Here is a 12,754-nt window from a genome sequence, read left to right as displayed (position 1 = left end):
ACGAGAGAGGAAGGGGCCAAGGAATATTTACTGATTTTCAACTTAGAAACGCTCCAATAACCAAAATATTAGCTCAAAAAGGTCGGCATCAGCATTGCTCCTTTTGAATTGACATGCGAAGTGAATGGTGCAAGACAGCTGATTCGTGACTTTTTTTAATTACCACTTTTCCATGGTTAGAAGTTCTCCGTTTACATAAGGTTTTGTGGATCTGCAAGGAAAAAAAGTGATTAGTTTGGTTCAAAAATTTTAAGATATATTTTGAGAGATTGAATAACTATTTTACTAAAAAAAATAAATCAAAATTTCTGCCTAGAGTCATTATAGAGTTTAAGGATGTATTTGATTCATTATCCAAATTAAAATCAGAATAATTGGATGCTCCTAACATGTTTGTTTAATGGCCGGTGTTATGGTGGAATTATGGTGTCCATCTCGAAGACACAAATGGACTCTATTCATGATCAACCCATACATCAACCGCCGACCTTTACACAGATTTCTGACTTCATCGCCAGTATTTTCATTCCTAAGCCATTAATCTACATTTGGTCTGCTGACCTCAACATCGGTGTCCGATCCTTCATGCACATCAGATTGTCGATATGCACATCGATCGTTATTCTCATCATCAAAATGATTTTTGAGTATCGAATACTGATTCAAGTTTCAAGTTCCGACCCCCATGTTGGCTCCGACCTAGATGTCTAATGCCAATCCTCATCTCCAATAGTACACATAGTGGATCGTTGAGCTATGCTCCCTCCGACCCTTGCTTCGGTAGTCATATTCGAAAGGTTGACAGAAAATCCTCATATAATTTCATCAAATCACGCCACCGCTAGGAGCAGCTGGCTGCAGGCAAAATAAGATAGTCACAACCACTTTATATCGAGAAATCAAATCAAAGATCTTGGGATAATACATCCAAAGAAATCAGAACAACCTCCAATTATTCTCTCTCATGGCTCTCAAACCAAGGGACCCTCAAGGTACACATTCTCTCGCATGCTCTTTTTTATCTATTCCATCAATTTTTAATTTGAGTGTTGGAGGGTTTCCATCGGAGCCAATCCTATCATGGACTTATTTTGCAGGTTTGATCACCATCATCTCAATCGGATGCTGCTTCACTCCACCTAATCTAATCTAAATCGAGAATCTGCTCCAATAGTTGGAATTTGAATTAGAATTTAAAAATAAAGAAGAGTAGAAATTAAATTTTTAGAGATTAGGATAATTTCAAATTAATATGAGTATGTGACTCCTTCCCAACCAAACAATATGGATTCATTAGAAAATGCGGGCTTCAGCCTCTTCACGAATGTTTTGTAGGAAATTAAGCATTATAAAAATAAGATAAGAAATTTCTGACCCATCTGTGTGTCGTCCAAACCAGATAGCGAAGTTCTTTGTGTATGTGAGCAATGTAGAAAATTCGATGTAGAGTGCATCGTCTCATCCGATTGATCCACATAGTCATCACTTTCCAACGCGTATTTAGTACCTGCAGGTTGACTTTTTCGTTTAAAAATTTTGTATGATGAAAATACTTCTGTCCTTTGAAAAAATTATGATATTTTATGTCCATATTATGACATCCTGCATTTATAATATGCACAGGATATCATAATTCTTTCTAAAAAACAAAGGCATTTTCATCATTCAAAATTTTCAAATGAAAAAACCGACCTGCAGACATTAAATGCTGTTGAAAAGTGGTTGGACAAAAATATCCCTCTCATATTATGATATCTTAGGTAATATTATGACATCTTGGGCTATATTATGCCACGGAATGCCATAATTTTTTTCAAAAGACATGAGTGTTTTTGTTATACAATATTTTTAAATAAAAAAGCTGACCTATAAACATTAAATGCGTCTTGAAAAATGATGACTACATTATCCAATCAGATAAAATGGTATACTCCATGTCAGATTTTCTATTCCGCCTGTGGTGCACAAAGAATTTCTCAAACCAAAAAATTGTACAAATCAAACTTGAGCTAGATTTTTTTTTCGTGCTGTAATCTAGGCCTTGACAGCCCAACTAAACCCTTGACAGCCCAACTAAGGGTGAAAATAACCAGCAATGTAAGTCGGGAATACTTCAGAAGCTTAAAATTTACACTTATAATTAAAGTTGCTCACACAGGATAGCCTACTAAATGGTAAAGACTGATGCGAATCTGTTGGGATATACCGACCGACGATCGACGGACGACTCCGACAGATCGATCCCGACGGACGACTCTGACCGACGACTCTGACGGATGAGTCCGACCGACGACCCCGACCGACGACCCCGACGGACGACTCCGACGGACGACCCCGACCGACCGACCGACCGACCGACCGACCGGCCTACCGACTGGCCGACCGACCGACTGGCCGACCGACCGATCGACCGAACGCCATCACCGACCGATTAACGGCCCTTTACCGACGGAGGATATGTCGGTCGGACAGACCTTTTCCACTCTCCCGACCGACTGAACCAGAAAGTCTGATGGCCGACTCTCGCAACATGCCCGGCTGACCATCGGAGGGGCCCGAATCTCCACCCGGCGCCACACAGCTGGCCACCGACCTAGGGTCGGTCGACTCCTCCGATCGCCGTACAGCCGCAAGAGCCTGTCAGTCCTGACAACGGCATGCGGCACTGCCGCCTAGGGGCATTATCCCACCTAGGGCAATGTCAACCCTAACGATTGGACAGCCCCACGGCGATGTGATACTTTCACGGCGACTCTGACAGTCTACAGTGAGTTGACAATTCCTCAATTGTCTGCGCCATTAATGACGGCGCCATACTACGCTCCACTATATATATCGAGGAAGGCTACAGTGCTAGAGGCCCTTCGAAACAACAGGCTTGCTCCCCCCTCTCTCTCTCTCTCGATTGAGCTCTCTGTCTTCATTTCACTGTTGCCCAGTCTCCTCTCTGACTTGACCGTCGGAGGGTCCCCGCCGGAGCCGCCTCCGGTCAGTGTGGACTTTCTTTTTTGCAGGCGCTCGTTCCCCGGCGATCGGACGACGAGGCGATTGGCCGCAACAGATTGGTGCACCAGGAAGGGGGACACAGCACCAAGCCTTCCCAAGCAGAAGATACTAATGACAAAGACAAGAGCCCAACGATCGAGGGTCACCGGGTCGGCGAGGCGCTCTTCCCGTCGAGAAGAGGCCTCCCCGCCACCCTTAGCGGCGGAGCCCAGCTCTCCACACCCCACGGTGACCGCGGAGGCACAGATCGCGGCCATCGTACGGCAGATGACCGTAATGACGGACGCGGTCAAGAGCCTCCAGCAACAATCGCGGCCCATCCGATGCCCTCAAGGAGCAGCCGCCGACGCCCGCGCCGATCCCCGTCGCCTCCGCACGAGTGCCCGCAACAGCGCTCCCGCGGAGAGGAGGAGGGGCGGCCACGGCGCGATGCCCGACGGTCCCAGCAGCTCTCTCCTTCCCTGCTGGAGCGGGCGAGGAAGGAGAAGCGACCGCGAACGCCGTCCGCCTCCCTGTCGGAGTCTTTCGGAGACTCCACTCCTGGGGTCTCCCAGCACCGACGGACGGACGACTATGAGCGCAGGTTTGAGAAAATCGACCGTCGGCTTGCGCAGTTGCAGGTAGACGGCCAGAAGTCTTCAAACGACGTCGACTTTCAGACTACCCAACCTCTCTCCCGACTCATCCTCGACGAACCGATCCCAGTCGGTTCAAGATGCCGCACGTGGAGCCATACGACGGCTCCACCGACCCAATCGACCACCTTGAGAGCTACAAAGCTCTCATGACGATTCAAGGGGCAACCGACGCTCTCCTTTGCATCGGCTTCCCCGCCACGCTCCGCAAAGCTGCCAGGACCTGGTACTCCGATCTTCGATCGGAAAGTATCCACTCCTTCGGACACTCGAGCATTCCTTCGTGGTCCATTTCAGCATCAGTCGGAAGCCGTCACGAACCTCGCATAGTCTTTTCTCCCTCAAGCAGAGAGAAAATGAGACTCTACGATACTTCGTGATGCGATTCAACGCGGCCACGCTTGAGGTCCGGGACCTCAATGGAGACATGCCATCTCGGCCATGAAACGGGGGTTAAGGACATCCCGGTTCACCTACTCCCTGGACAAAACCCTCCCCCGAACATACGCGAACTGCTGGAGCGTGCGCACAAGTACATACGCGCGGACGAAGGAGCTTCCGACCGGGCCTGACTTAAGGCACGGGCCGAAAAGAAAAATGGAAGAAAGGTCGGGCCCATGCTGAACCCAGCAGGCCCTCCACCGATAGATGGGTCTTGCCCCGACGACGGAGTCCGAGACCGACGCATCGCAGATATGACTCCTACACCCCTCTCCCGCTCCTCGTGTGCAGATCCTGATAGAGATCGAAGGAGCGAGAATCTACGACGGCCTCGGCCTCTGAAGGCAAAAGGCCCCGACCAACATGGCTCGATTGTCGATCGCCGAATCAACGACTCGATTGTCGATCGCCGAATCAACGGCTCGATCACCGATCACTGAAATCGACGGCCTCAGCCTTTGAAGGCAAAAGGCCCCGACCAACATGACTCGATCATCGATCGTCGAACCAACGGCCTCGGCCTCTGAAGACAAAAGGCCCCGACCAACATGACTCGATCATCGATCGTCGAACCGACGGCCTCGGTCTCTGAAGGCAAAAGGCCCCGACCAACATGACTCGATCATCGATCGTCGAACCGACGGCCTCGGCCTCTGAAGGCAAAAGGCCCCGACCAACATGACTCGATCATCGATCGTCGAACCGACGGCCTCGGCCTCTGAAGGCAAAAGGCCCCGACCAACATGACTCGATCATCGATCGTCGAACCGACGGCCTCGACCTCTGAAGGCAAAAGGCCCCGACCAACATGGCTCGATTGTCGATCGCCGAATCAACGGCTCGATCACCGAAATCGACGGCCTCAGCCTTTGAAGGCAAAAGGCCCCGACCAACATGGCTTGATTGCCGATCGCCGAATCAACGGCTCGATCATCGATCGCCGAATCAACGGCTCGATCACCGATCGCCGAAATCAACGGCCTCAGCCTTTGAAGGCAAAAGGCCCCGACCAACATGGCTCGATTGTCGATCGCCGAATCTATGACTCCGTCGTCGGCCTGATCAACGAATCGCCGAACCAATTGCTCAATCTACGTCTCGATCGTCGAGGATATATCGGATTCTACGACGAAGATCGAAGGAGCGGAATATCTACGACGGCCCCCACCTCTGAAGGCAAAGGGCTTCGACTAATGCGGCTGGCTAACTTGCCGACTTAGCTTCGACTAGGAAAGGCAAAATGCCAAGACGACCGCAGTCGTAATCGCGACATACCGATCTGGTCACGACCGATCGAAGGATATTCGGCTTGCCACCATTTATCATACATCCCGACGCATACGTCCGACCAAGGCTGGACAATGGATATTCGACTTGCCATCGTTATCCTATCCGAATACATCGGATGCTACTCGACTATCAGATTCTGCAGAATGATCGTGTCGACGAGCAACGTTCGGAGGTTGGCCGACCTCCGACCCGACGTGCATGCTCGACCTACAGTCGGGACGACCGATATTGGATCGTTCGTTGATGTGATCGCCAGAGTCAGGGCAAGACGAGATGGAAAACCACTCCTTTCGTCCGAAGCCGTCGCCCACGTGTTCATGCGAGCCAACACGACATCGGACTCAGGAGTGGGGGGGCAACTGTTGGGATATACCGACCGACGATCGACGGACGACTCTGACAGACCGATCCCGACAGACGACTCCGACGAATGACTCCGACCGACGACTCTGACGGATGAGTCCGACGGACGACTCCGACCGTCGACCCCGACGGACGACTCCGACGGACGACCCCGACGGACGACTCTGACGGACGACTCCGACCGACGACTCTGACGGATGAGTCCGACCGACGACCCCGACCGACGACCCCGACGGACGACTCCGACGGACGACCCCGACCGACCGACCGAACGGCCGACCGACCGGCCGACCGACCCTGACCGACCGACCGACCGGCCTACCGACTGGCCGACCGACCTACTGGCCGACCGGCCGACCGACCGACCGGCCGACCGACGACCGACCGACTGGCCGACCGACCGATCGACCGAACGCCATCACCGACCGATTAACGGCCCTTTACCGACGGAGGATATGTTGATCGGACAGACCTTTTCCACTCTCCCGACCGACTGAACCAGGAAGTCTGATGGCCGACTCTCGCAACATGCCCGACTGACCATCGGAGGGGCCCGAATCTCCACCCGGTGCCACACAGCTGGCCACCGACCTAGGGTCGGTCGACTCCTCCGATCGCCGTACAGCCGCCAGAGCCTATCAGTCCTGACAACGGCATGCGGCACTGCCGCCTAGGGGCATTATCCCACCAGGGCATTGTCAACCCTAGCGATTGGACAGCCCCACGGCGATGTGATACTTTCACGGCGACTCTGACAGTCTATAGTGAGTTGACAATTCCTCAATTGTCTGCGCCATTAATGACGGCGCCATACTACGCTCCACTATATATATCGGGGAAGGCTACAGTGCTAGAGGCCCTTCGAAACAACAGGCTTATCCCCCCTCTCTCTCTCTCTCGATTGAGCTCTCTGTCTTCATTTCACTGTTGCCCAGTCTCCTCTCTGACTTGACCGTCGGAGGGTCCCGCCGGAGCCGCTTCCGGTCAGTGTGGACTTCCTTTTTTGCAGGCGCTCGTTCCCCGGCGATCGGACGACGAGGCGATTGGCCGCAATAGAATCCAAATACTCCAGACGAATTTCGTTATATCCTTTGTAGCACTCAGTGAGAGTGTTTATTTGGGAGTGCGTTCGATAGATTAACGTCTCTGACGTAAGTTAGATAAAGCCGTTCGGGTATTCATCCACAGTGATATACTTGACATCAGCATAGAGCTCCGTAGCCTCAACTCCAACAGATGGATCAATCTCAGACATGGTTTGCTCTCCCTTAGCGAATGCCGGGTGAGCTATCGCCGGTTGAAAGTTCGATGGAAATAGAGACTGCACCAGCGACGGATCTAAAAATTTTATTTTATAAAATTAATATAATAAAAAATAAAATAATAATAATAATAATAATAAATATTATTTTTTAAAAAATAATAAAATATATAAAAATAATAATATGTAATATTTTAAATAATTTTTATAATAAAATATTATAAAAGAAAATTATAGTAAATTTATAGATATTATTTAATATTGAAATTATAATAACTAACTAAAAATTATTTTAATTATATAAATTTGATATGAATGAAAAAATGGAGAATATAAAAAAAATAAAAAAATATTAAAAAAAAAGCTAAAAGAGACGTACTTAATTCACATTAAGAAAAGAGACAGAAAGATGTTAGGATTTGATGCCTCAAAATTTGATCCATATTGAGCTTACAGTGAGATCCACGATAACGAATGGAGTCTAACAAACCCAAGAATAGTCCAAACAGAGATCGGATGAAGGAGATACGCTCGATAGAAGATGGCACAGCTTATGGGATGGCAGAGGCCGGCAGTGGGCTGGCGGAGTGAGCGCATGCGTGGTGCGCAGGACGGCCGTGAGCGCGTGGCCCAGTGCATGGATGCACGGCGCGTGTGGCGCGTGGCCCAGGCCCACACGGGCACGTGTGGGACGCGGCCCACATGGTTTTCCCACACGGTCCACATGCAATGTGTGGATCGGTGGTCCATAAGGACCCACATGGATTGGGCGGGCGTTTTCCCTAGGTTTCGCACGGTCCATGGTGGATCGGTGGGCATTTCGTACTAGTTTCTCACAGTTTACAGGGGTTTTTGTGGACCAGACGCATGATCGACGGTGTGGGCATCATTTTGGGCTTGATCGAGCGGTCCAGATGCCGATCAAGGGTGTACAGCGCATGTTGAGGTGCGATCGAATGGCCCAATGAGCAAGCGGTCACAATCCAATGGTGAAATGGTTTGCTGTGTGCTATCAGGAATCCAAATTTGCATGGGAATCGATCTGAGGCTTTTAAAGGCACTTGTGGATGAACAAGGCAATAGTGGTATGTTCGATTGAGGATTCAGAACAGTGTCAGACTGAGAGAAACTGACAGAGAGCAAAGGTAGGGGTGCCTCATGTAGACTGTCAGGTAGCGAATAGCGGTCACTTCAGAGGTTCAGGAGGTCTTCCTAAAAAAAGAGTTTTTGTGAAGAAGAGCTTCTTGTGAGGAAAAGATTGGGTATACGAGGATTGAGGGTGTGGTCTCCTCTTGTAATTTTTTTTTTCATAGTGAAGCTTGCATAACCTGTGAAGGCGAGCCTTTTGACTGATACACGTATTTGATTATTTTTGTTTTATTTCTTCTTTCTTTCTATTGCGATGCGTGGTATCAAAAAGATCCTATGGAGATGGTGTCTTAACCAGACATCTCCAAAAAATGATATCAAAGCGAGGCGGTATTCGGATATAGATTGCGGCGGTGGTGACTAAGATTGAAGATGGAAAAAATAAGTTCAATCAAGATAAAAATCAATAGGTTTGATAGAAAGAGTAATTTCTCTTTGTGGCAGGTAAGGGTGAAGGACGTGCTCATCCAGCAAGGGTTGATTAATACTCACTTGTGCGAGGAGAAACCGACTACCATGGAGGTACAAGATTGGAGGTGGCTCCAGATACAGACAGTGAGTACAATTTGCTTGTACCTAACGAATGAGGTGGTGATCCATGTGCTTGGCAAGATTTTTTCGACAATGTTGTGGTCGAAGCTCGAAGAGTTGTATATGATGAAGTCTCTCACCAATATCCTCTTCCTCTGGAGGCAATTCTACCAACTATGGATGACTGAGAGATAGAGAGTACAGGAGTATCTCAGTCACTTTCAAAAGATCCTCACCAACCTCCTCAGCATTGACGAGAAAGTTGAGGAGAAGATCAGGATGCTGGTCTTGCTAGCGTCGCTTCCCCCTTCATATGAGTCCTTAGTGACTGCTTTTCTAGTGGAGAAGAGCACCATCAAGATGGATGAGGTCACCACGATAATTCTTCAAAATGAGGTTCTCAAGAAGAAAAATCCAACTTTGAGCTGAGGTGGCAGCTCAGCTTTGGTAGTTTCTGGAGGAGTAAGAGGCGGTAGACAAAGCGACATGAGATCACGACGGGGTCGGTCCAAGTCCAGGATGAAGGACTTGAGCAAGACCAGATATTATCAGTGTGATGAGTTGGGATATCTAGCCAGAGTTTGCTCTCAACACAGGGATCGGATGAGGACTACTACAGCGACGATCAGTAGCGAGTCAGAGGGTGATGTCTTGGAGATATCTGACAAGGTATCTACTTCTTTCCAGCAGTAGATTTTAGATTATGCATGTACCTATCATGTATGTTGTAAAGAAAAGCAGTTTGACTCCCTAGAGAGCAGTAAGGACACTGTTTATTTGCCTGATGGATCGAGCTGTGCGATCAGAGACATCGGAATGGTCAGCTGGAGGACACATGATGGTGCAGTGAAGAGATTGGAGAAGGTCTGATACATACCTGATTTCAAGTGGAATCTTATCTCACTGAGCAGACTAGATTCGAGAGACTATAGAATGGTAACTGATAGAGAAATTCTGAAGGTGTTGCATGGTGATAGGGTTATTCTAGAGGAGAAAAGAGGATAAGAGGACATTACTACCTGACAAGGAGCCCAGTGCAAGGTGGAGTTTCAAGAGCTAGGATGAGCCCAGAGCGAGATGGAGCTCCAAATAAAAGTAGATCGGATGCGAGACGTGAGACTTGAAAGGATGAAAGGTGATATCACAGGGTGAGATTTCTATTGCCGTAGGATGATATCCCGAGCAGGTCTCAGGTCATAAGGAGCACAGCATACAATGGAGATGGGATCGAGCGGTCTAGCTCGACTCCTATGTCTGTCCATCCATGATCAGTAGGCGATTGCCTCAGAAAATGAGAAAAAGGAGATCCAGAAGCTCTTAGAGTTAAGAGGAGGCTGAATATCGAGTTGAGATGGAGATTGTTAATATTTGATACCTCGAGATTCGATCTATACTAAGCCCACAGTGAGATCCGCGATGATAAACGGAATCTAATGAGCCCAAAAACAGTTCAAATAGAAATCGGATGAAGGAGATACGCTCGATAAAGATGGCATGGCTTATGAAATGGCAGAGGCCAGCAGTGGGCCGACGGCAGGCCGGCGGCGGGCCCGACGGGCCGAGCATGCACGGCACCGCATGGGACAGCCACGAGCGCACGAACATAAGGGGGCGCGCGATGCACGACCCAGGCCCATGCGGGCATGCGCAACGCAGCCCGCATGGTTTTCCCATGCAATCCACACGTGGTGCATGGACCGACGGTCCATGGGGACTCACGTGGACCAGGCGGGCTTTTCCCCTAGGTTTCATGCGGTCCACGATGGACCGACGAGCATTTTGGGCTGGTTTCTCACAGTCTACAGGAGTTTTCGTGGACCAGATGCACGATCGGATGGCACGGGCATGATTCTGGGCTTGATCGAGCGGTCCAGTTGCTAATCAGGGGCATACAACGTATGCTGAGGCATGATCGAACGACCCAATGAGCGAGCGGTCATGATCTAATGGTGAAATGGCTTACTGTGTGCTATCAAGAATTCGGATTCGCATAGAAATCGATCTGAGGCCTTGAAAGGCACCTATGGACAAACATGGCAGCAGTAGTGTATTCAGTCGAGGATCCAAAGCAGTAGCAGATCGAGAGGAGCCGACAAAGAGCAGAGGCAGGGGTGCTTCAAGTAAACTATCAGGCAGCGGACAGCGGTCGCTTCAGGGATTCAGAAGGTCTTCCTAAAGAGAGAATTTTTGTGAGGGAGAGCTTCTTGTGAGGGAGAGATTGGTGTACAAGGGTTGAAGGTGTGATCTCTTCTTGTAATTTTTTTTTCATAGTGAAGCTTGTGTACCCCGTAGAGGCGAGCTTTTTGGCTGATCCACGTATTTAATTATTTCTATTTTATTTCTTCTTTCTTCCTACTGCGACGTATGGTATCGAAAAGGTCCTGTGGAGGTGGTGTCCAAGCCAGACATCCCTAAAGAATATAAGGTTTTCAATTGCATTTGGATTGATTAAGGTGTAAAAAATAATTTGATGTGGAATTTAAGTGTAAGGGATGGATGGATAGAGACCATAGGATTAAGATGGGGTATTAAAAGACAAATAGAAAAGTAATCTAATATATATATATATGAAAGTAGAAACTGAAAGAAAGTAGGATAGTAATTTAAGCTATCCACGTAAGCATGAACTTATCACCTGTGAATGCCATGTGGATCAAAAAAATTCTTAAGTAAATAAACAAACATTGTGGCGTTAAAGAATTAAATTAAAGCTCATATATGTGCAAATTAAATCATGTGATTAAAGCCCACTCTTGCAATTAAATTATGTAACTGGCAATATGAATGAATATCAAAAATTTAAATGGACATGATTTTGTCATATTAATTTATAAATCTAAAAAATAATTATTTTTAAAAAATAAATAATGATATGACCTAGAATCTGCACACATTATGCAAGCCTTCGTTCACCACATATATATTTTTTTCTTAAGCCACGAGACGCCACATGTCCAAGATAGTTTTTTTTTTTTCTTGGGCTTTAGCACGATGAGAGCCGTTGAGGCAAATGAGAAGAATCCGCACATGGCCAAGCTGGTGGACGCCGAAGGAAGTCTCCGGAGCATCGAGATTGCCATTGCGTTGGCGAAGCTGATGTTGGAGGCAGATGGTGGCTGGGCGGGGCCACAAAGGGTGCGAGGGGTAGTCGTGCGGGTGCGGGAGGTGCCCGAGGCTGAAGAGGGAAGGGGAGGGGGGTTGGTGGCTCCAGAGCCGGGGGAGGAGAGGTGGTTTGGTGGTCGTGCAGAGCTAGATGCAGCGTAGACGATGGTGGGGTAGGGCCGTGATGGGTGCAGTGTGGACGGTCATGACCTGGACCTCACCAGGCAATCGCAGATCGGCAAGGGCGGTGGGAGGGGTCACAACGTGAGAAGGGAAGGGAAGGGGATTGGCGAGGGCACGGGGGTGGGCGCAGGGTGGCCATAGGGGGTGTTGTGTGTTGCAACAGTAGGAAGGGGGAAAAGATAAAAAGAAAAAAAAATATTTTGAGAGAGGAGAGGAAAAGAAAAAAAATATTATTATTTTTATTAATAATAATAAAATATTATTTTAAAATAAAAAATTTATTTCAAAAAATTAATAATAAAATATTATTTTTAAAGTAATAATAAAAATATTATATATTATTTTAAATAATAATTAAGTGTATTTTTAAAAATAAAAAAAATAATATTTTAAAAAATTAAAGTAGGGGAGGTAGAAGAGACGAAAATAATAATAATATTATTATTTTTAAAAATAAAATATTATATAAAAAAATAATGTGTAAGCAGAGGATCCATGAGCTTTTCTATCTCCTTTGGTTACTATAATATTATTTAAATAATCTAATTTTATATTTTTTATTTAGAATATTTGATATCATCTCTTATATCTTTTATATCATGTTGAATTTTTAATTTATAAAAATATTATTTAAAAAAATAATCATATGCCGTACATCATACGGGATTCTAAGCTAGTAAATAAAAAAAAAGAAAGAACGAGAGAGGGAGAGGGAGATCAAAGTGGCGTGAGAGAGAGATGGGATATGTGAGTTATTAAAAAAAATATATAAGTCATAATTATTCTTTTTATC

This window comes from Elaeis guineensis, chromosome 2, assembly GCF_000442705.2.
Source record: "Elaeis guineensis isolate ETL-2024a chromosome 2, EG11, whole genome shotgun sequence".
In the NCBI taxonomy this organism is placed as follows: Eukaryota; Viridiplantae; Streptophyta; class Magnoliopsida; order Arecales; family Arecaceae; genus Elaeis; species Elaeis guineensis.
Note: the sequence above shows the minus strand (reverse complement) of the source record.